The sequence below is a fragment of the Gorilla gorilla genome, chromosome 15, assembly GCF_029281585.2.
Source record: "Gorilla gorilla gorilla isolate KB3781 chromosome 15, NHGRI_mGorGor1-v2.1_pri, whole genome shotgun sequence".
NCBI lineage: Eukaryota > Metazoa > Chordata > Mammalia > Primates > Hominidae > Gorilla > Gorilla gorilla.
This window is the reverse complement of record NC_073239.2, coordinates 119,995,168-120,019,640: the sequence shown is the minus strand read 5'-3', so window position 1 is coordinate 120,019,640 and position 24,473 is coordinate 119,995,168. Positions and strand designations below refer to the sequence as shown.

Genomic DNA, 24,473 nt, shown 5'->3' with positions numbered 1-24,473 from the left:
GCTGGAGTGCAGTGGCATGATCTTGGCTCACTGCAGCCTCCGCCTCCCGGGTTCAAGTGATTCTCCTGCCTCGGTCTCCCGAGTAGCTGGGATTACAGGCACCCACCATCACACCTGGCTAATTTTTTTTTTTTTTTTTTTTTTGAGACAGGGTCTTGCTCTGTCGCCCAGGCTGGAGTGCAGTGGCGCGATCTCGGCTCACTGCAGGCTCCGCCTCCTGGGTTCACACCATTCTGTCTGAGCCTCTCGAGTAGCTGGGACTACAGACGCCCGCCACCACGCCCGGCTAATTTTTTTTTTTTTTGTATTTTTAGTAGAGACAGGGTTTCACCGTGTTAGCCAGGATGGTCGCGATCTCCTGACCTCGTGATCCACCTGCCTCATCCTCCCAGAGTGCTGGGATTACAGGCGTGAGCTACCGCGCCCAGCCATGCCTGGCTAATTTTTGTGTTTTTAGTACAGATGGAGTTTCACCATGTTGGCCAGGCTGATCTTGAACTCCTGACCTCAAGCAGTCCGCCCGCATTGGCCTCCTAAAGTGCTAGGATTACAGGAGTGAGCCACCGCTCCCGGCCGAATTTTCTTTAGCTTGGTTTTCAATGTACAGTCATGAATTTAGTGCCAGGCTTTTAACTAGAACTCCTCCATTAAACACCTCAAATAATCTTATCACGTTCATCCCTTCCAGGCCTGCCACTTTTCTGTTTCAGCCTGGGCTGGGTGTCCTGCAGGCCTACTACTGAGCAGTCCTCCTCGGAGTGCTTTTCATTCCTTGCAGGGATTCTTTGTGTTTCTTTCCTCTGTTGAATTCCCCTTTCTGGATTCTGTGTCTTTCATCTTTTGGTGGAGTGAATCTTCTAGTAGCTTCCTGAGAAAGAATTCATCGGAGGTAAATTTTTTGAACCAGGTCTGTCTGAAAATGCTTTTTTTTTTTTTTTTTTTTTTTTTGGGAGACAGAGTCTTGTTCTGTTGCCCAGGCTGGAGTGCAGTGGTGCAATCTTGGCTCACTGCAACCTCCGCCTCCCGGTTCAAGCAGTTCTCCTGCCTCAGCCTCCCGAGTAGCTGGGACTACAGGTGCACACCGCCACACCCAGCTAATTTTTTGTATTTTAGTAGAGACAGGGTTTCACCATGTTGCCCAGGCTGGTCTCGAACTCCTGAGCTCAGGGCATCTGCCCGCTTCGGCCTCCCGAAGTGTCAGGATTACAGGCGTGAGTCACCATGCCTGGCTGAAAATGCCCTTTCTTCTCTCACATTTGAATGGCACTTTGCCTGCGTACAGAATTCTAGGTTGGAAGTCATCGTTCCTCAGAAGTTTGAAAGCATGGAGGCATTGCTGTCTACACTGAGAGTGTTGGTAATGAGAAGTCTGAGACCACGATGGTTTCCAAGTCTCTGTGTGGGACTTTTCTTTTGTAAAATCTCTGGAAGCTTTCAGGGAACTCTTGTTTATCTCTAATGTTCTTTGGTGGGTCTTTTTGATTGGGATGCTTGGGTCTTTCAGCTCTGGGGAACTTTTGTTGATAATACTGTAGTTTTAATGTTTGTTCTAATTTTTTTTTTTTTTTTTCTGAGACAGAGTCTTACTCTGTTGCCCTGGCTGGGGTGCAGTGGCGTGATATGAGCTCACAGGAACCTCTGCCTCCCAGGTTCAAGTGATTCTCCTGCCTCAGCCTCCCAAGTAGCTGGGATTACAGGCGTCCGCCATCAAGCCCAGCTAATTTTTGTATTTTCAGTAGAGATGGGATTTTACCATGTTGTCCAAGCTGGTCTCGAACTCCTTACCTCGTGATCCACCCGCCTTGGCCTCCCAGAGTGCTTGGGATTATAGGCATGAGCTGCCGCGCCCAGCCAAGAACACCTAAAAACGAAAGATACAGTGTCAGAAACAAAAATTCAATGTAAGGCTGGGCACGGCGGCTCATGCCTGTAATCCCAGCACTTTGGGAGGCCGAGGCAGGTGGATCAACTCTCAGGAGTTGGAGACCAGCCTGGCCAACATGGCAAAACCCCGTCTGTACTAAAAATACAAAAACTAGCCGGGCATGGTGGCAGGTGCCTGTAATCCCAGCTACTCTGGTGGCTGAGGCAGGAGAATCGCTTGAACCCAGGAGGCAGAGGTTGCAGTGAGCCGAGATCACGCCACTGCACTCCAGCCTGGGTGACAGAGAGAGACTGTCTCCAAAAAAAAGTGTTGTTGTTCTCAGTATTCCTTTTTATAACATCCTCTTTCTGTTTCATGAAGGCAATGCGTTTTAGACACATTTCTTTGTTTAATGTTTTATTGATTCCTGCACACGTTTGTTACGTAGATGTTTCTTTCCCTTTGCCTCCTACCTTGTCTGTTTCCTGTGCGTTCTTTTTCACCTGTTTTCTACTTTGGTCCTTCTCTTTGTTAGAGGCTTCTCTCCGAAAATCTGGTGATTACTGGCTGTCTTTCCATGGTTATGAATGGGACGATTGGAAACTCCCTGTATGCATGGGGCCGACTTTAAGTGTTGAGTCTCACCATGAGGAAATAGAGCATGGACCCTGCCAATTTGAGGGCCACTGCCAGAAGTTAGTGATAGAATTCTTTATTTTGGGGCTGTAAGTCTCCCTAGAGAGGAGTTTCCAGTCTCCTGCTTGGGGTTTAGGGGTTGGGGGGCATAGCTGTCAGTTTCTGGGAAGGTGGCTGAGGTAGAGGAGGGCTGGTGGGGGAGGATCTGACTGCTTCTCCCACAGACTTGAAGCAGGTGCTCTTTTGTGCCCATTACCCTCAGGCCTTCGGAGATCTGAGTGCCTCTTCTCATTCCCCAGCCTCGTTGCCCCTGCTGCACAGTTAAGTTCTGGTTTTCTGGCTTTGCTGAGTTAGATACCACTTGTCCATTTGCTTTTTCCCACTCTGCAAAATCGTGTTGACATTTCTAGTCTGCTGTCATCCCTTGTCGTACGCTTAGCAAATATTTTTTAAGGACTTAAGATGTGCTAGGCACTGCAGCAGTGAAGAAAACAAAATTCCTGTTCTCCTGGAGCTCACGTTGTCCTTAAGGCTCATGGCAGTGTGATTATGCGCCGCTGTGGTTTCCAGGTGTGCGAGACGCCCCAGCTCTCATCTCTGCACGAAGTCAGAGTGTAGTTCCTCTTTGTTTTGATTTGGATATGTTGCTGTTTCTATTCTTACACTTACTTACTTGAAAGAGTCCCCCATGAGTAGAAGGAGGAAATGGGACGACAGGAGAGCAGGTTTTTCTTTTTTCTCTCGTGGCTGTACAAGCATTGGAGGAGAGAGAGGAGAAGGGGGTTATGAGAATGTGAAGAAGCAGGGAGTACCTGAAGGAAGTGTTGAAAGTGGAAATATGGTGGCTGGACAGCGCCTGCTCCTCGGGTGGCTGGACAGCGCCTGCTCCTCGGGGCTGGGAGGGTGTAGGGGTCCCTGTGGAGACCATGTGATGTGGGGTTGTTCACAGCTGGGCTTTTGTGACGCAGGAGTTGCATATAGAAACTTCATCTTTCTGGAAATGTCATAGAGCTGTGTTTAACCTCCAGAGCTTTTGGTATGTAGGAAATCACCCATTGAAAATAAACCAGAGCAGAATAAGAAATATTCTTGCCCCTCATCATTCTCTAAAAACATAAATAACGTAGTGAGGTGCAAAGGTGACTAGAACTCCCTTGCCACAGCACCCAAAACAGCACTTCAGGGTCCTTGCTGTGTTGTACTTCACCCTTGTTAGTGCGAAATCATTGAATTAAAATAATTCAATCTATCACTTTGTTTAAAAAACTGGTGAGCCGAATTTATTTTTCAGTATTTATTTATTTATTTATTTATTTATTTTAGAGACAGAGTCTCCCTATGTTGGCCAGGCTGGTCTTGAACTCCAGAGCTCAAGGGATCCTCTTGCCTTGGCCTCCCAAAGTGCTGGGATTACAGGTGTGAGCCACCACACCTGACCCATCTTATACTTTAATTTGAAATGCCATTTCTACTGATGCTTTACTATTGAGAAAGATGTTGATTTTATCAGTGGTTATGCAGCAATCCTTAAAGGTTAATTTTGGAGGCCGGGCACGGTGGCTCACGCCTGCAATCCCAGCACTTTGGGAGGCCGAGGTGGGAAGATTGCTTGAGCCCAGGAGTTCAAGACCAGCTTCAACAACATAGTGAGACCCCCGTCTCTGCAAAATTAAATTTAAAAAATTAGGGCCAGGCGTGGTGGCTCACGCCTGTAATCCCAGCACTTTGGGAGGCTGAGGCTGGCGGATCATGAGGTCAGGAGATCGAGACCATCCTGGCCAACATGGTGAAACCCCATCTCTACTAAAAATACAAAAAGCTGGGGATGGTGGCGGGCGCCTGTAGTCCCAGCTACTCAGGAGGCTAAGGCAGGAGAATTGCCTGAACCCGGGAGGTGGAGGTTGCAGTGAGCCGAGATTGCACCAGTGCACTCGAGCCTGGGTGACAGAGCGAGACTCTGTCTCAAAAAAAAAAAAAAAAAGGTGCCGGCTGTGTTGGTGTGCACCTGTAGTTCAGCTACTTGGGAGGATTGGTTGAACCCAGGAGGTTGAATCTGCAGTGAGCTATGATTGCACCACTGCACTCCAGCATGGGCGACAGAGTGAGACTCTGTCTCCAAAAAGTAATAACAATAATTTTGCAGCTCTGTCTTAAATGGATGTTTGTTTTCTAACCCGAAGTATTTGAAACCAAATTGTTGAAAAGTCTTTGTTTATTAATAGAGTAGCTTTCTGATGTACCTTTAAAATGAAACTGGATTCAAATATGTGGGAAATACTGTCTGACTAGCAGCGAATTGAGAAGTTACTGGAAATGCTCTATTTCCAGTTTTACCAGTTAATTGAAGTGTCAGGGATGGCATTGATATTATACTGTGTCATAACAAGAAATATTTCTCAAAACATCAGACATTGACATGGTTTTATGTAACCAAAATGATAAGCCTGGATATATTTCCTTCTACAAATATTTAATTATTTTTTTAAAAAGCAAGATTTGTGTTTATGAAGTTTTGATAATCCTTGTGACATAATATGTTAGGAGGAGTTTTAAACAGAAACCAGCTGTCAGCAATATAGAGAAATTTAAGTTGAATTATACTGCTAATAGTTTATTTTAGTGAAGAAGAAAGGCTTCTCTGCCGTTTACAATTACCAGATAATTTTTTTTCCTGTTTTGTTTTTTTTTTGTAACAGCTTTATCGAGATTCAAGTCATGCATGATTTACCTGTTTAAAGCATACAGTTCAGTGTCGGTGTATTTTAGTATATTCATCGAGTCGTGCAACCATCTTCGCCATCACCGCCAAAGGAACCCTGTAACCTTTAGCTATTATCCCCAACTCTACCCCCACCCCAGCCCTGAGCAACCACAAATCTACTTTCATTATATATCTGCCTGTTCTGGGTATTTTCTGTAAGTGGCGTCATATAATATGGGTCTTTCATGACTGACATCATGTTGTCAAGGTTCATCCCATGTTGTAGCATATATAGTGCATTATCCCTTTTTATGGCCAAGTAGTACTCCATTGTGTGGACAGCCCTCATTTTGTTTATCCATTCATCAGTTGATGGACATCTGTTTACCTTTTGTTTATTTATTTGGTGTTTTTGTTTGTTTTCAGATGGAGTCTTGCTCTGTCTCTCAAGCTGGAGTGCAGTGGCGTGATCTTGGCTCATTGCAACCTCCATCTCTTGGGTTCAAGCGATTCTCCTGCCTCAGCCTCCCAAATAGCTGGGATTACACCTGACTAATTCTTGTATTTTTAGTAGAGGCGGCTTTTGGCCGCCTGGTTGGCCAGGCTGGTCTCAAACCCGTGACCTCAGGTGATCCACCTACCTGGGCCTCCCAAAGTACCTTTTGTTTATTTTTAATACCTATTCTCTGAACATTAATGTACAAGTTTTTGTGGGATATGTTTTCATGTCCCTCGAGTATATACCTCAGAGTGGAATTGGTCATGTGAAGGCTCTGTGTTGAGCATCCTGAGGAACTGCCAGGTTGTTTTCTACAGTGGTCTGCATTCCCACCAGCAGCCCACAAGGGTTCCAGTTTCTCCACGTCCTTGCCAGCACTTGTTATTTTCTGTCCTAGTGGGTGTGAAGTCGTTTCTCATTGTGGTTTTGATTTGCTTTTCCCTAATAGCGAATGTTGTTGAACATCTTTTCATGTGTTAATTAGACATTTGTATATCTTCTTCCGATAAATGTCTATTCAAGTTCTTTACTCATTTAAAAAATCGGGTTGTCTTGGCTGGGCATAGTGGCTCACGCCTGTAATCCTAGCACTTTGGGAGGCCGAGGCGGGCAGATCACGAGGTCAGGAGATGGAGACCATCCTGGCTAACACTGTGAAACCCCATCTCTACTAAAAACACAAAAAATTATCCAGGCATGGTGGCGGGCGCCTGTAGTCCCAGCTACTCGGGAGGCTGAGGCAGGAGAATGGCGTGAACCCGGGAGGCGGAGCCTTGCAGTGAGCTGAGATCACACCACTGAACTCCAGCCTGGGTGATAGAGTGAGACTCCGTCTCAAAAAAAAATGGGGTTGTGTTTTTGTTGAATTTTAAGAGTTCTCTGTATATTCTAGATACAAGCCCCATATTGGACATACGATTTGCAAATATTTTCTCCCATTTTGTGGGTTGTCATTTCACTATCTTGATGGTGTCCTTTGAAGCACAGGTGTTCTTAATTTTGATGAAGTCTAATTTAACTTTTTTTTTTTAAACTGCTTATTTATTACAAGTCCCAAGAGGGCTTTATTTTCTGTCTTCAACATCCTGTTCTTCAGCTTCCTTGTCTCTTTGCCGGTATGCCAAAGAGCCGGGCGTCGGCATGGACCGTGTGGAGACTAGCGAAGGCTTTGAAATTCTTCTCCTCGGTGATGACTTGGGCTTTCTCCTTCTTACAGACGTTTGGGATGGGCATGACCGGTCCTGTCAGCTGGGTGGCCAGTTTCAGTTCTTCAGCAGAACTGTCTGCCTTCCTGGTGGCCGAGGGCTTCCTGGGGTAGAGGGTGAGGTTGGAGTGGTGCTCCTTCAGCCGCCGCACCTTGGCCTGCAGGGACTCAGTGGACTCGTACCGCCTCCTTGGATCCACAGAGATGCCAATGGTCTGGGCCACCTTCTTGTGAATGCCGGCCACCCTGAGCTCCTCCAAGCTGCAGCCACGGCCGGTGCGCACCTTGGTGTGATTTCGCACTGTGCGGCACCACACGATGGGCCAGATGGGTCCCGACGCAGTGTGCAGGGCAATGTGGGGCACTTTGGCTTGCCCGGCCTTGCATCTGCGGATCTTCCGGGCCGGCTGGTTGAACCATGTGGCCACGAGCCAGCTGCCAGTCCTTGTGGAAGTGGGGCTTCCATGCCATTCTGGCTGGGCGCCATGGCTGTCTAGAGCCCCTTCTGTGCAGGAAAACAAATTTAAATATTTTTTGTTGTTGTTTTTTTTTTGCTGTCATATCTAACAATCCATTGGCAGCGCAAGGTCACAAAGTTTCATATCTGTGTTTTCTTTTATACATGTGTTTTCTTCTAAGAGTTTTTTAGTTTTAGCATTTACGTTTAGTTCTTTGATCAATTTTGAATTAATTTTTGCTATGATACGAGGTAGAGGGGTTACATTCATTCTTTTGCATGCAGATAACCAGTTTGTTCCAACAATGTTTGTCGAACAGACTATATTCTTTCCCCCGTTGAATGGTCTTGGAATCCTTGTCAGAATCAGTTGACCATAAATGTATGAGTTTCTTTCTGGACTCTGGGTTGTATTCCATTAATATATGTGTCTCTTCTTATGCCAGTACCACACTGTCTTGGTTACTGTTGCTTTGTAGTAAGTTTTCAAATTAGGAAGTATGAGTCCTCCAACTTTGTTGTTTTTCAAGATTGTTTTGACAATTCTTTCTAAGTTCTTTGAGTTTCCATATGCATTTTAGGAACAGCTTGTCAGTTTCTAATAGTAAGCCAGCTGGGATTCTTATAAGGATTTCATTGAATCTGTAGGTCAATTTGGGGAGTATTGCCATCTTAACAGTATTAACGTCTCTTGTCCCACGATCATAAGATGCCTTTCCACTTATTTAGAACTTTTAAAATTCAAATAAAGGATGGCTATGGTGGCTCACGTCTGTAATCCCAACACTTTGGGAGGCCGAGGTGGGCGGATCACCTGAGGTTAGGAGTTCAAGACCAGCCCGGCCAACATGGTGAAACCCTGTCTCTACAAAAATTAGCTGGGTGTGTTGGCAGCCACCTGTAATCCTGCCTACTTGGGAGGCTGAGGTGAAAGAATCGCCTGAACCCAGGAGGCAGAGGTTGCAGTGAGTCGAGATCACGCCACTGCACCCCAGCCTGGGCTTCAGAGTGAGACTCCATCTCAAATAAATAAATAAATTTAAATTTAATTAAAAAAAGTTTCAGTTTTCAGAGTGAGAGTTGTTTAGTTTTCTTTTTAATTGGGATAAAAATACATAAAGTTTGCTGCTTTAACTTTTTTTTTTTTTTTTTTTTGAGACGGAGTCTTGCTCTGTCGCCCAGGCTAGAGTGCAGTGGCACAATCTTGGCTCACTGCAACCTCTGCCTCCCGGGTTAAAGCGATTCTCTTGCCTCAGCCTCCCGAGTAGCTGGGATTGCAGGCACCCGCCACGACGCCTGGCTAATGTTTGTATTTTTAGTACAGACAGGTTTTCACCATGTTGGCCAGGCTGGTCTCGAACGCTTGACCTCAGGCGATCCACCCACCTTGGCCTCCCAAAGTGTTGGGATTACAGGCGTGAGCCACTGCGCCTGGCCACTTTATCTATTTTTAAGTGTTCAGTTCAGTGGCATTAATTACATTCACAGTGCAGGGGTAAGAGTTGCACTTACTTTCTTAAATTTATTCCTGAGGTAAATTGATTTTTATATATTGATCTTTTATCCTGCAAAATTGCTGAACTTTTTAATTAGTTTTAATAGTTTTTTTAGTGAATTCATTAGAATTTTTACATAAAAAAATCATATAAATTTTATATATAAAATTATCTCTGTGAGTACAGATAGTTTTGCTTCTTCCTTTTCAACTTGGATACCTTTAATTTATTTTTGTTGTCTACTTGCCCTGCCTAGAACCTTCAGTACAGTGTAGGGTAGAAACAGCACTAGGGGCATTCTTGTCTTTCTTCTGATCTTAGGGAGAAAGCATGTAGCCTTCACCATTAAGTGTGGCATTAGCTGCGGGTTTTCATAAATGCCCCTTTTCAGGTTGAGGAAGTTTCCTTCTATTTCTAGTTTGTTAAGTTTTTGACGTGAAAGGGTGTTGGATTTTGTCGTGATTTTTCTGCATCCATTGAGATAGTTGTGTGGCTCGTTTTCTTCTATTGATATGGTGTATTGCATTAATTGGTTTTTGTTTGTTGAACCAACCTCACATTCCTGGGATGAATCCCACTTGATCATGGTATATAATTCTTTCTCTGTGTTTGTGAATTTAGTTTGCTAGTATTGTATTTTGTTAAAGATTTTGGCATCTATTCATAAAGGAAATTGATTCTAGTTTTCTTTCCTTGTATGTCTTTTTTTTTTTTGGTTTGGTATCAAGGTAATACTGGCCTTATAGAATGATTTAGGAAGTGTTCTCCTTTTTCTGGAAGAGTGTGAAGAATTGGTAATAACTCTTATTTAAATGTTTGATAAATGCACCTGTGAAGCTGTCCAGGCCTGGATAGCTTTCTTGGTACTTTTTTGATTACTAGTTCAATCTTTGTGCCTGTTGTAGATCTATTAACATTTTCTCTTTCTTCAAGAGTCAATTTTGGTAGTTTGTGTCTTTTTATAAATTCGTCCATTTCACCTAGATTATCTAATTTGTTGGCATACAGTTGTTCATAGTTTTTCTTAATAATCTTCTTTACTTCTGTTAATGTCAGTAGTGTCCCTTCTTTTATTTCCATCCTAGCAATTTGAGTTGCTGCTGTTTTTTTCTTGGTCAATCTCAAAAAACGGTTAAAATTGTACATTTTATGTTACGTATATTTTACCATAATAAAAGGTAATTGTAGCCTGTAATCCCAGTACTTTGGGAGGCTGAGGTGGGCGAATCACTTGAGTCCAGGAGTTCGAGACCAGCCTGGGCAACATAATGAGACCCCCTCCCCCCCCCCCCCCCCCCCCGGTCTCTACAAAAAATAGAAAAATTAGCTGGGCATGGTGGTGCTCACCTGTAGTCTCAGCTACTCGGGAGGCTGAGGTGGGAGGATTGCTTGAACCCAGGAGGTGGAGTTTGCAATAAGCCGAGCTCATGCTGCTGCACTCCAGCCTGGGAACAGAGTGATACTGTGTCTCAAAAAATAAAAAGTAATTGTAAGTAAGAGTAACTGAGATCCATCCACGTGATTGGGTATACCTGCAGCTTAGTTCCTTGTGGTTATTGTGTAGTGTCCACTGTATTCACAACCCTCTCTTTGTCCACTCCTGATGGACATCTGGGTTGCCCGCTTTGGGGCTATTAAGGAGTGCTGTGACCAGAAGTTGTTTTGGTTTTTTGTTTTTTTTTTTTGAGACAGAGTCTCGCTCGCTCTGTTGTCCAGGCTGGAGTGCAGTGGTGTGATCTCGGCTCACTGCAAGCTCCGCCTCCTCCCGGGTTCATGCTATTCTCCTGCCTCAGCCTCCCGAGTAACTGGGACTACAGGCACGTGCCACCATGCCCAGCTAATTTTTGTATTTTTAGTAGAGACGGGGTTTCGCCATGTTGACCAGGATGGTCTTGATCTCTCGACCTTGTGATCCACCCACCTTGGCCTCCCAAAGTGCTGGGATTACAGGCATGAGCCACCGCACCCAGCCAGGTTTTAAAATTCTTTTTTTTTTTTTTGAGACGGAGTCTCACTCTGTTGCCCAGGCTGGAGTGCAGTGGCGTGATCTCGGCTCACTGCAAGCTCCATCTCCTGGGTTCACACCATTCTCCTGCCTCAGCCTCCCAAGTAGCTGAGACTACAGGCGCCCGCCACCATGCCCGGCTAATTTTTTGCATTTTTAGTAGAGATGCGTTTCACTGTGTTAGCCAGGATGGTCTCGATCTCCTGACCTGGTGATCCACCTGCCTCGGCCTCCCAAAGTGCTGGGATTATGGGTGTGAGCCACCACGCCCGGCCTAAAATTCTTTAAAAACTCCTCTCCAGATATCTCTTGAGCCACCTCCCTTAGCTTTGGGCTTTACAAAGCCCTTAGCTTTGGGCCTGTCCTTGGAGGGCAGTTGTAGGTCAGCTGAGCTGTGGTTTTCTGTGATTTGGGATTGCCCCTCATACCATGTATTGAAAGTATCAGAATACCAATCACAAAAGGTACATTTGGCAAGTACTATTTTTATTAATTATGAAAATAAGCCTGAGCGACATAGCAAGACCCCGATTCTACAAATTATACAAAAATTAGCTGGGCGTGGTGGTGCACACCTGTAATCCCGGCTGCTCGGGAGGCTGAGATGGGAGGATTGATTGAGCCTGGGGAGGTCGAAGCTGCAGTCAGCTATGATTGTGCCACTGTACTCCAGCCTGGGTGACACAGTGAGACGCTGTCAAAAAGAAAAAGAAAAGCGTGCTCGTGATAAAATAAATTCAAGCAGTACAAGAAGTAGGTATGCCACGAAAAGTGAAAGTCTTCTTCCCCCACGTTTATTATAATTGTCTTTCTTGCTTTTTTATTTTAAAGCATGTTCTAGTCTTTTTCCATTAAAATTGAATGTTAATTTGAAAGATTGTTTTAAACATTAAAAGCTGATTTTGATTAGTCTAAAAGTCTGAGATGGCCAGACGTGGTGGCTCACGCCTATAAGAGGTGGGCAGATATACCTGAGTCCAGCCTGGGCAGCATAGCGAAACCCTGTCTCTACAAAAAAAAACACAAAAATTAGCTGGACGTGGTGGTGTGGGCCTGTGTCCTAGCTACTCAGGAGGCTGAGGCAGGAGAATTGCTTGAGCCTGGGAGGTCGAGGCTGCAGTGAACCATGATTGTGCCACTGTACTGCAGCCTGGGCGACAGAGCCAGACATTATCTCAGTAAATAAATAAAATAAAAAGTCACGACTTTTAATGAGAAATTAATGTTGAAATATGGTTATTGCATGTATCAGAACTGTGATTTTAGTTTGGCTATTTTTTATTGTCTGTATTGATATACATACTACAGAATCATATGTGCATTCCCAGAATAAAACATGCTTAGCTATGGCATTTTATTCTCTAACTGCACAGTTGAGCCTATCGTATTCTTTTTTTTTATTATTTTTTTAAATCTGTATTTCCAAATGAGGAGTAGTCTGTAGATAGTCTGTGGTTTTAACTTTTGTATGTTATCTTTGGAATATTTTGGCGTCAGAATTACTGTAGTTTTAGGAAAAATTAAGAAGCTTTCAGTCTTGTGTTTAAGAATATTTTAGGCCGGGCGCGGTGGCTCACGCCTATAATCCCAGCACTTTGGGAGGCCGAGGCAGGTGGATCACGAGGTCAGGAGATCGAGACCATCCTGGCTAACATGGTGAAACCCCGTCTCTACTAAAAATACAAAAAAATTAGCTGGGCGTGGTGGCGGGTGCCTGTAGTCCCAGCTACTCGGGAGGCTGAGACAGGAGAATGGCGTGAACCCAGGAGGCGGAGCTTGCAGTGAGCCGAGATCGCGCCACTGCAGTCCAGCCTGGGCGACAGAGTGAGACTCCCACTCAAAAAAAAAAAAAAAAGAATATTTTATTTTATTTTTATTTTTTGAGACAGAAGTACAGTGGCATGATCATGGCTCACTGCAGCCTTGACCTCCTGGGCTCAGGTGATCCTTCCACCTCAGCATCCCCAGTAGCTGGGACTACAGGTGCGCGCCACCACTCTTGGCTAATTTTTGTATTTTTGTACAGATGAGGTTTCGCCATGTTGCCCAGGTTGGTTTCGAACTCCTGAGCTAAAGCGATCCTCCTGCCTTGGCCTTCCAAAGTGCTGGTGTATTACAGGTGTGAGCCACTGTGCCCGGCCTTATTTTTTTTGAGACAGAGTCTTGCTCTGTCACCCAGGCTGGAATGCAGTGGCGTGATCTCCGCTCACTGCAAGCTCCGCCTCCCGGGTTCATGCCATTCTCCTGCCTCAGCCTCCTGAGCAGCTGGGACTGCAGGCGCCCACCACCACATCCAGCTAATTTTTTGTATTTTTAGAAGAGATGGGGTTTCACCATGTTAGCTAGGATGGTCTCGATCTCCTGACCTCGTGATCCGCCGACCTTGGCCTCCCAAAGTGCTGGGATTACCGGCATGAGCCACCGCGCCCGGCTGCCTGGCCTTGTTTTTAGTATTTTGTAGAGTTGAAGTCTTACTATGTTGCCCAGGCTGGTCTCCAATTCCTGGGCTCAAGTGATCCTCCTGCCTGGCAGGCCTCCCAAAGTGCTGGAATTATAGGTGTAAACCAGCACACCTGACCCCTGAAAAATATTTTAGAGAGTGAAATTTTAAAGTATGCATTTATAAAACCACTTGAGCTGGGCGCGGAGGCTCACACCTGTAATCCCAGCATTTTGGGAGGCCGAGGCAGGCGGATCACCTGAGATGAGGAGTTCGAGACCAGCCTGACCGACAAGGAGAAACCCCGTCTCTACTAAAAATACAAAATTAGCCAGGCATGGTGGCGCATGCCTGTAATCCCTGCTACTTGGGAGGCTAAGGCAGAAGAATTGCTGGAACCTGGGTGGCGGAAGTTGTGGTGAGCTGAGGTTGTGCCACTTGCACTCCAGCCTGGGCAACAAAAGCGAAACTCCGTCTCAAAAAAAAAAAAAAAGTATAGAATTAATTGCTAGTTGCCCCTATTGAAGGTGGTATTTTTGAATACTGCTAGATCCTCAGTTGATCAGATTTTATAGTTTTTCTCCAATAGCATTTTAATAATAATTGGTTTGTAATATAAATAAAACTTTGTTTAATATTAAGGAAAGAAACTTTAAAAATCCAGGCTATTCTGAATTAGTATCCATTTCATAGTCCCCTCTACATCCCTTTTCTTTTTTTTTTTTTTGGAGACGGAGTCTCACTCTGTGGCCCAGGCTGGAGTGCAGTGGCACGATCTTAGCTCACTGCAACCTCCGCCTCCCGGGTTCAGGGGATTCTTTTGCCTCAGCCTCCCAAGTAGCTGGGATTATAGATGTGTATCATCACGCCTGGCTAATTTTGTATTTTCAGTAGAGATGGGGTTTCCCCATGTTGGCCAGGTTGGTCTCGAACTCCCGACCTCAGGTGATGTGAGCCACCTGCCTCGGCCTCCCAAAGTGTTGGGATTGCAGGCATGAGCCACCACACCCAGCCTCTACCTCCCTTTTCTTAACAGTTTATTTTTTTCCCGGCTATGGTAATTCCTGTTGTTGATTGTATTGCAAGTTTAATGATGCTTAAAATACTGCATTTATAATTTGAGAGAAATATTCTCAGTAAAATGAACTTTAAATGTTTTCATTTTTACTGTTTTTTAAATGTGTATTTTTAAAATGAGATAAGGCCTCACTAGTTGAGCCCAGGTTTGTCTCAAACTCCTGGCCTCAAGTGATCCTCTCACCTTGGCCTCCCAAAACACTGGGAATAGGCATGAGCCATCACGCCTGGCCTTAAATGTTTTTAAAAATAAAGTTTGGTATGGAGAATTTTGAATGTTTCTTGTTTGTCCTAAAGCGTTCTCCAGTACCGCATTGGAAAGGAAGACTTAGATCAACATTTTAACAGTAGGAGAGTCGCCATCTTAGACTTTTTGAAAGTCCAGTCAGTCCAAAGGGCCTGTATCAGTCAGATGCAGGAGATGGAGACAGATATGTTACGCTGAATACTGAAGCTGTTTGCCATGGCAGCTTTGTAGAATCCGTACAGAAGTTTTATCAGCTCATAAAACTGCTTTATGACCCAGAAGGAATGCCAGCAATAAAACAAACATACTCATGGCAAATACACCAGGCGTGGGGCTGATTTTCCTGCCGCAGTGCAATTCCAGTGAGGAAACTGCTATGTGGTTTGGGGCAGGAGCTTGTAGTGATTTGGATTCAATCTTCCTGTTGTGAGTATTTGTAAAAGGAAACTAATTTTTCAAAAACTTCTAGCTGGTATCCCATGTCACTCAGCCATCCTCTATTTAAATATTATTGAAAATAGTGATGAGCTCATGTATGAAAATGTCATTCTTCCTTTTTTGGAGTCTCTTGAGTTTTTTATATGGTGGTATTCTTATTTGTGTAATGAGTATTAATAAAAGTGATAGTAATTGGTAATATTTCCTATTCAAATTTCAAAGTTTAAAATTTCAAATAGGAAATTTCAAATACCTTTAGAAGTAGAGCAGCTGGGTGTGGTGGCTTACACCTGTAATCCCAGCACTTTGGGAGGCCGAGGTGGGTGGATCATGAGGTCAGGAGATAGAGACCATCCTGGCTAACACAGTGAAACCCCGTCTCTAGTAAAAATACAAAAAAATTAGCTGGGCGTGGTGGCGGGCACCTGTAGTCCCAGCTACTTGGGAGGCTGAGGCAGGATAATGGTGTGAACCCAGGAGGCAGGGCTTGCAGTGAGCAGAGATGGCGCCACTGCACTCCAGCCTGGGCGACAGAGCGAGACTCCGTCTCAAAACAAACAAAACAAAAAAACAAAAATAAAACAAAAAGAGGTAGAGCATATAGAATAATGAACCACCAGTTTCAACAGTTATCAACTCACAATCAGTTGTATTTCACTTTTATTCCCTTTCCCCAAAAAGGATTATTTTAGGAAAATCCCAGAAATCTGTCATCTCATTTGTAAATATTTCAGTGTGTGTCTCAAGAAGATGAGGGTTTTCTTTAAAAACATAGCCATAATAATATGACATTAAAAAAATAACAGTAATTTCTCAATATCATAAAATAGTCATTGTTTAAATTTCCTTTTTTTAAAAAAAAAAAGTGGATTTGTGGCCGGGCACGGTGGATTATGCCTGTAATCCTAGCACTTTGGGGGGCTGAGGCAGGTGGATCATCAGGAGTTCGAGACCAGCCTGGGTAACATGATGAAACTACTAAAATATAAAAATTAGCCAGGCGTGGTGCCGCATGCCTGTAATCCCAGCTACTCAGGAGGCTGGGGCAGGAGAATCGCTTGAACCCTGGAGGCAGAGGTCGCAGTGAGCCTAGATCACACCACTGCACTCCAGACTGAGCAACAGAGCTAGACTCCGTCTCAAAAAAAAAAAAAAAAGTGGATTTGTTTTATAGGCATTTGGATTGTACACCTCCTTAATCTCTTTTAATCTGTAAGCTCTTTCTCTCTCCCCTTTTTTTTTTGTTTGCAGTTTATTTGTGGAAGAATTGGCATTTGTCCTGTCCTGTTCAAAAGTTTTAACTGGTTTCTAGTGTTTTCCTAGCTGGACAAATTTGGCATTTGACAGATCATTCCTGTACTATTGGCCCAGTATATTTTGTGGGAAATAAACTATTTGGGGGTTCAATCGATGTAAAAAAAATAGGCATTTCTGATTTCATTTCAGATGTTGCAGTGGTAAAGTATATTCCAGTCAGGAGCTGGTGAGGCCTGAGGCCCAAGTGTGCACCCACGCGGGGGTGCAGAGAGGCCGAGAAGTGCGTTATTACCTCCCTTCTCCTTGGTCCTCGTGGGTGGGCATGAGAGGTTGGATCTGTCACTCTGAGACAGCAGAGGGGGACAAGGAGAAGTGAATGAAATACGTGTTGCTTCTCCAGGCCTTCATATCAGACACACCTGCCGCTGCCCTGAGGACACAAGGCTGGCTGCCGGCTGGTGCTCTCGGCTCCCTCTGCTGCTTGCTGGGTGAGGATGCCCTGGGCTTGTGGCATTTTTCTTAAAAAAAAAAATAATAATAATAATAATAGAAGGCAGGTCTTATAGTAGTTGTTCACTGGAGACACTTTGGAGTTGACAATTAGTGAGGACTCAACTTTTTAAAATGTGATCTTAAGCTTTTTGATTTTTTAATTGAAGTTCAGAAAAATTAGTTGATACTTGTCCACCCATGTGAGTGATGCTGTAGTCTCTGGTACATCAGCTTTTTAATTTGTTTCCGGAATCCAGCTCTTAGACATTCTTGCGGGTTGGGCATTCTACCTGCAAATCAGGCTGCACAGAGGCTGGGCCTTGGTGGTGTTAGGAGCCCCAGGCCCTTCCTCCTGAGAGCACTGGGGAAAGGCCTGCGTGTGGGTGCCTGTAGAGAAATACCAGGCTCATCCGAAATTGGAAATCGCCAGACGTTCTGGAAAAGTACAATTTTCATAATCAAATAAACCCTGGTAGTATAAATCTTGTATTTTTACTGCAGCGTTTGTTTAAGGAGAAGCATTTTTGACAGCTCTTGTAGCTTGTGAAAGGAAATGCAGACTGCACAAAGCTAGATGTCCTTTTGCAAAATGTTAAACATTTGCTGACCTTGCCGTAAAGTTTTATTGATTATTTGGAAAGCTCTTTCATTTGTTGATTTTAGTGTCTCATCTCTAGGCATCTGGTGAAAAGGGTAGTTTTCCTGGCTTACCAATTACTTTCATGAAATCAGAGGAACATTTTCAAGTCTTCTGTGAAAACATCCTTCCTTCCTGTTTATTACTGCGTTTACGTGGGGATGGTGAGCCAAAGATGACGATACAGGAGCACACTGGCCATCTTTCTCTGCTTGGTGTCTGGGTCATGTACTTTTTTTATTTCATTTCCTTCATGCCGGCGTTTTTATAATACTGAAAAATATCAGCATAAAATTTTTTTTAATTAAAAAAAGTAACTCAGAAATGCTTAGGTTCAGTTGGATATGTGACATATTGGAGGTGGGTAGTCTGGCAGCCAATCTGAACACTTTTGTGTGTGTGTAGAGACAGGGTGCCACTGTGTCACCCAGGCTGGAGTGCAATGGCTCAGTCTTGCCTCACTGCAATTCCCACCTCCTGGGCTCAAGCCATCCTCCCGTCTCAGCCTCTCGAGTAGCTGGGACTGTAGGTGCATGCCACCACACTGACCTAATTTTTGTGAATTTTTTTGTAGAGACGGGCTTTCGCCATGTTGCCTAGGCTGGTCTGGAACATCTAGGCGTAAGTGATCTACCTGTCTCAGCTCACAGAGTGCTGGGATTATAGGTGTGAGCCAGCCCTGAACACTTTTTTTTTTTGAGATGGAGTCTCCCTCTGTCACCCAGGCTGGAGTGCAGTGATGGGATCTGGGCTCACTGCAACCTCCACCTCCCAGGTCGAAGTGATCCTCCCGCCTCAGCCGCCCAAGTAGCTGGGACTACAGGCGTGCACCACCACACTCAGCTAATTTTTATATTTTTAGCAGAGATGGGGTTTCACCATGTTGGCCAGGCTGGTCTTGATCTCCTGACCTCGGGTGATCCACACACCTTGGTCTCCCAAAGTGCTGAGATTACAGGCGTAAGCCACTGTGCCTGGCCACCTGAACACATTTAATTGTTGAGGCTGAAATAAATAACATTTAAAATGAGTGAAGCCATTGTTATCCAAACTATGCTCCTCAGACTTTCGTTGCCTCTTTTTTAAAAGAACCAGATTCTTCTAAACATTCTTAAATGTTTTAAAAAGAGGTACCATTTCCACCTTCAACTTCATGGCCATGAGAGGGCTTTGATACCGTGCTGGGCACGCCCCATGGAGATGGGCGACTACTGGTCACTCCTGTCGGGCAAGGTGAGGCCGGGCTGGCCGCTCCACGCTTCTCCTCTCTTCAGGAAGGAAAGTGAGCGCCTCACTCTGAGGGCGGTTTGCTTGGTGGCCCTTCCTCTGGTTCAGGAGCAGCCACCCTGTGAGAGCCAGTTAGGCACTGGGAGGGTTGGAGTTGCTGCAGTTTTGAATATTGCTTCCCGCTCACATGCGTGTCTGGCCACTGAGGGCTCCAATCTAGCATTTCTTTTTTTTTTTTTTTTTTTTGGAGATGGAGTTTCCCTCTGTCACCAGGCTGGAGTGCAGTGGCGCGATCTCGGCTCACTGCAACCTCCGCCTCCTGGGTTCAAGCAATTCTCCTGCGTCAGCCTCCGAAGTAGCTGGGACTACAGGTGCACACCACCACACACGGCTAATTTTTTTTTGTATTTTTAGTAGAGACGGGTTTTCACCATGTTGGCCAGGATGCTCTCGATCTCTTGACCTCGTGATCCGCCCGCGTCAGCCTCCCAAAGTGCTGGGATTACAGGCGTGAGCCACCACGCCTGGCCAATCTAGCATTTCTTTTTTTTTTTTTTTTTTTTCTTTGAGACGGAGTCTTGCTCTGTTGCCCAGGCTGAAGTGCAGTGGCACAATCTCGGCTCACTGCAAGCTCCGTCTCCCAGGTTCATGCCATTCTCCTGCCTCAGCCTCCTCAGTAGCTGGGATTACAGGTGCCTGCCACCATGCCCAGCTAATTTTTTTGTATTTTTTAGTAGAGACAGGGTTTCACCGTTTTAGCCAGGATGGTCTCGATCTCCTGACCTCGTGATCCGCCCACCTCGGCCTCCCAAAATGCTGGGATTACAAGCGTAATTTAGCATTTCTTTAGCCTCACTTCTCTGGTGCTGGATTAGGTCCTAGAAGTTTCATATAATTAGCAACAGTATTTTTCCTTCCAGAGACATACTTATTCCTCATGCAGAAATGCAGAGTCAATGTCTAAATAAGGTAAAAGATTGAAGGAATTTTGGATAAGAGAAAATTTCCCATAAAAATGTTTACTTTTATCCTTTTTTTCTTTTTTAACACCATAGTATTCCTGACATATTGACTATTCAATTTAGAAAGATTGGCAGTTGGACTCAGATAATTCAGTATTTGGCTCTGGACAGTTGTTAAGAACCCTACTGAAAATGGTTTATATGCAGAAGGTTTCAGCAACTCAGATCGACTCTGCTGATCTCAGGATCTATGCTAGGATGAAAAAAAGTCCCTGGCATGAACTTGTTTTTCTTGTCACTAGTATTTTCCAGTTGAATGAGTTTAAAAATAATAAAAGATAAAATACAAATAAATAACAGCCCTATTAAGGGAGAATTGCATGTACTTGTATTTAGATAGGAGAGTACGTTCTGGATGTCCAAGTTCATGGGCACAGAATATAGAAGGAGGCAGGTGACGTAGGAAGAACCTTCTGGAAGCTGTGGGTTTCTTTTCACTCACATGCACCTGTTGAGCGCCAGCTGTGCACCAGGCACTGTGAGCTGCACTGCAGACGGGCGTATTCCTGGGAGGGGCTTCCGTGCTGTTTCTGTGGGAAAGGGGAAGCCCAGCACATCTTCTGTGATGCGTATGTGATCACAAAACGATTAGGCTGGCTCTGCGTGCTGGGGCTGTCTCAGAGCCTGGCACTGCTCATTGTTGACATCCACTGTCACATTCACCCACAGTTCTGGGATTATCCTTAATTTACCCACAAGGAAACTGGAGTTCATGCTCAGTATTTTGCAACACAGTAAGCGGTGAAGTCTGAAAGACTCAGGTGCTTACTCTTAGCCACAATGTCTTGCTTCATTTCAGGAATATTTTTAAATATCTTTAATACTTTTTGAATAAATTAATGAATCGTGCACCCAAGTAGTCTCTGTTGTGACCCCCTCGTGTGTGGTACACACTGTTGTTGTGACCCATATCACAGATTCGTTGTGCTTGGTTTTTTATTATTGTTTTATTTACTTATTTTTGAGAAGGAGTCTTGATCTGTCACCCAGGCTGGAGTGCAGTGGCACAATCTTGGCATATCACAACCTCTGCCTCCCAGGTTCAAGCAATTCTCCTGCCTCAGCCTCCCAAGCAGCTGGGACTACAGGTGCGCACCACCACGCCTGGCTAATTTTTGTATTTTTAGTAGAGATGGGGTTTCACTATGTTGGCCAGGCTGGCCTGGAACTCCTGACCTCAAGTGATCCACCTGCTTTGGCCTCCCAAAGTGCTGGGATTACAGGCGTGATCCACCATGCCCGGCCTGTTGATTTAAGTGTATGATTTATTGGTTCTTACTCTATTCACACATTTGTGCAACTCTCACCGCTGTCTAATTCTAGAGCATTTTCATTGCCCCTGAGCCTTGTACCCATTAGCAGTACTTAGCATTCCCTCTCCCCAGCCCCTGGCAACCACTAATATACTTTTTGTCTCTATGGATTTGCCTATTCTGGACATTTTATATAAATGGAATCATACTATACGTGGTCTTTTGTAGCTGGTTTCTTTCATTTAGCATAATGTTTTCAAGGTTCATCCATGTTGTATTGTTATTTAATTACTTTCTCTGGCTGAATAATAGTATTCCATTGTCTAGGTAGACCACATTCTGTTTATTTAGCTATCAGTTGGTGGACATTTCGGTTTTCACTTTTTGACTATTACGAATGATGCTGCTGTGAATATTCATGTACAAATTTTTTTATATTAAATTTTTTAAAACCTGGTTCTTAGTAAACATGCAATGTGCAAGTTTTGGTGCAGACATGCTTTGATTTCTCCTGTTTATATACCTAGGGGTGGAATGATGGGTCATGTAGTAATTGTGTTTAGCACTTTGGGGAATTGCCAGGCTACATCATTTTACAATCTCAGTAGCAGTGTGTAAGAGTTCATCTCTCCACTTCATGGCCAACACTTGTTATGATTTGTCTTTTTTATTGTAGCTACCCTAGTGGGTGTGAAGTGAGGTCTGGTTACAGTTTTGATTTGCATTTCCCTGATTGCAAATGACATTGAGCATCTTTTCCTGTGCATATTGGGCATTTGTATTAATATATCTTCTTTGGAGAAATGATGATTCAGATCCTTTGCCCATTTTTAAATTGGGATATTTGTCTTTATGAGTGAGTTGGGAGAGCTTTTTGTGTATTCTGGATGTAAGTCCCTTATCAGATATGTGATTTCAGATATTTCCTATGCTTCTGTTGGTTGTCTTCTCACTTTTTTTTTTTTTTTAATGAGACGGAGTCTCACTCTGTCGCCCAGGCTGGAGTGCAGTGGCGTGATCTCAGCTCACTGCAAGCTCCGCCTCCCGGGTTCATGCCATTCTCCTGCCTCAGCCTCCTGAGTAGCTGGGACTACAGGCACCCGCCACCATGCCTGGCTAATTTTTTAAAAAATATTTTTAGTAGAGACGGGATTTCACTGTGTTAGCCAGGATGGTCTCGATCTCTTGACCTTGTGATCTGCCCACCTCAGCCTCCCAAAGTGCTGGGATTACAGGCGTGAGCCACCCATGCCCAGCCATCTTTCTTAATGGCTTCTTTTGAACATTTTTTTGTTCAGGTTTGGTGTTTGTAGTTAAAAAACAGAATGGTTTTTATTTTGGTGAAGTTTAACTGACCTGTTTTTCATGTTTTACCTGTAAGAATCCATTGCCTAATCCAAGGCCACAAAGATTTACATGTGGTTTTTTGTTTTGTTTTGTTTTTGAGACGGAACCTCACTCTGTCACCAGGCTGGAATGCAATGGCGTGATCTTGGCTCACTGCAACCTCTGCCTCCCAGGTTCACGTGATTCTCCTGCCTCAGTCTCCTGAGTAGCTGGGACTACAGGCATGTGCCACCATGCCCCGCTAATTTTTGTTAGTAGAGACGGGGTTTCACCACATTGGCCAGGATGGTCTTGATCTTTTGACCTCATGATCCGCTCACCTCGGCCTCCCAAAGTGCTGGGATTATAGGTGTGAGCCACCACGCCCAGCCGTGTTTTAAGTGTTTTGTAGTTTGAGTTCTTACATGTAGGCCTTCAATTCATTTTGAGTTAATTTTTTTGTATATGGTGTGAGGTAGGGGCGCACATTTATTCTTCAGCATGTGGTTGTCCAGCCACCCCAGTACCATTTGAAGATGCTGTTTTCCCCCATTGCATGATCTTGGGGTTGTGTCTGTTTCTGAGTCTCATGTAATGGAATCCTGCAGTATTTTGTGTCTGGTTTTTTTTAGCTTCACATACATCCATGTGATTCATCAGTGTTGTGTATGACAGGAGTTCATCCTTTTTTTTTTTTTTTTTTGAGACAGAGTCTCGCTCTGTCACCCAGGCTGGAGTGCAGTGGCTCGCTACAACCTCTGCCTCCTGGGTTCAAGTGATTCTCCTGCCTCAGCCTCCCTAGTAGCTGGGACTTATAGGCATGTGCCACCACGCCTGGCTAATTTTTGTATTTTTAGTAGAGACAGGGTTACACCATGTTGGCCAGGCTAGTCTTGAACGTCTGACCTCAGGTGATCCACCTGCCTCGGCTTCCCAAAGTGCTGGGATTACAGGCATGAGCCACCACGCCTGGCCCCTCCTTTTTTTTTTCTTTTTTTTTTTCTTAATGTGTACTAGTTCATTACATGAATACTACAGGTTATCCACTCTTCCGTGAGTGGACATTTGGGTAGTTTACAGTTTTTGATAATTATGAGTAAAGCTGCTTTGAACATTCTTGTGTGTGTCTTTTTGGTAGACATACCTGCTCACTTCTCTTGGGTGTTTACCTGGGAGGGAATTTCTGTGCCGTAGGGTACACATATGTTAGCCTAAGCGATACAAGTGCAATTGGTGGGGGAGAGGGGTGGCACATCGGACAGTGTGCTTGCTTACAGGAGAGTGAAAGAATTGCTTCCTTGAATTACCAGTTCTCAAGTAATTTGAAAGACACAGTTCACCTTAAACTAAAATGATACTTGCTGCATGAACTGTCAATTCTTCAGAAGATGGTACTAATCATGACATTAGGAGCAGCTGGTATTTTACTGTGCAGAAAGAAAACCAGACTTTTCTGAATTCACAGCAGTGGCACAAAGAAATTTCAAAATATACTGTCTACTAGATTAAGTTAAGAGCAACAAGAAAAATGAGTGGAGTTAATTTTTGCCTTTGAATTTTAAAACTGACACGTAAAAAGTCTTATGTGGGGAGTAAAGACAAATAACAAGGGATTAAAAATACCAAACATTTAGACTGGACCCAGTGGCTCACGCCTGTAATCCCAGCACCTTGGGAGGCCGAGGTGGGCAGATCACTTGAGCCCCGGAGTTTTGAGACCATATGCCTGTAGAGATATTATTATATAACATCCCTGACCCATATGTAGATGTTCAGAAAGTGGAAGCTGCCATTAGCAATGGGTGGGTTGAATATTTCATCAAATATTTAGGGTATAAGAGAATAAAAAGCAAATTGAAAGTATTAAAAGATCCCGTCTTCTCAAGTCTGTCAAATAGGAAGGACTATGTTATAAGCTTGAATTAATCCTAAGAGTTTGGTGGATATTACGTATAGTTGCTAAAAATTCCCCAAATTACTAATTACTGAAATTAAGTTGCTCTCCTTTGAACCTTATTTACTGATGCTTTGCAAACTTTTTACTTTCTTACATTCAAAACTCTTCCTCCCTGCTTCTTAATGCGGGGTAGGAAGCATTTAATCACTGGAGATACCGTTTAATCACTGCACTTTGTTATGAGTGCTGTGCCCACTGTCTTCTAGAAGTGTATTAGCAAGTCTCGGTCTCAAGGGTT

General features: G+C 44.2%; 1 protein-coding gene and 1 pseudogene across 5 annotated transcripts in view; one reads left to right on the top strand and one right to left on the bottom strand.

Moving 5' to 3' along the window:
• CDC42BPB (CDC42 binding protein kinase beta) overlaps positions 1-24,473 on the top strand; it is a 124,201-nt gene that overhangs the window by 7,070 nt on the left and 92,658 nt on the right. The gene's annotated exons all lie outside the window — the stretch shown is intronic.
• Positions 6,765-7,391, bottom strand: LOC101137690 (large ribosomal subunit protein eL13-like; annotated as a pseudogene).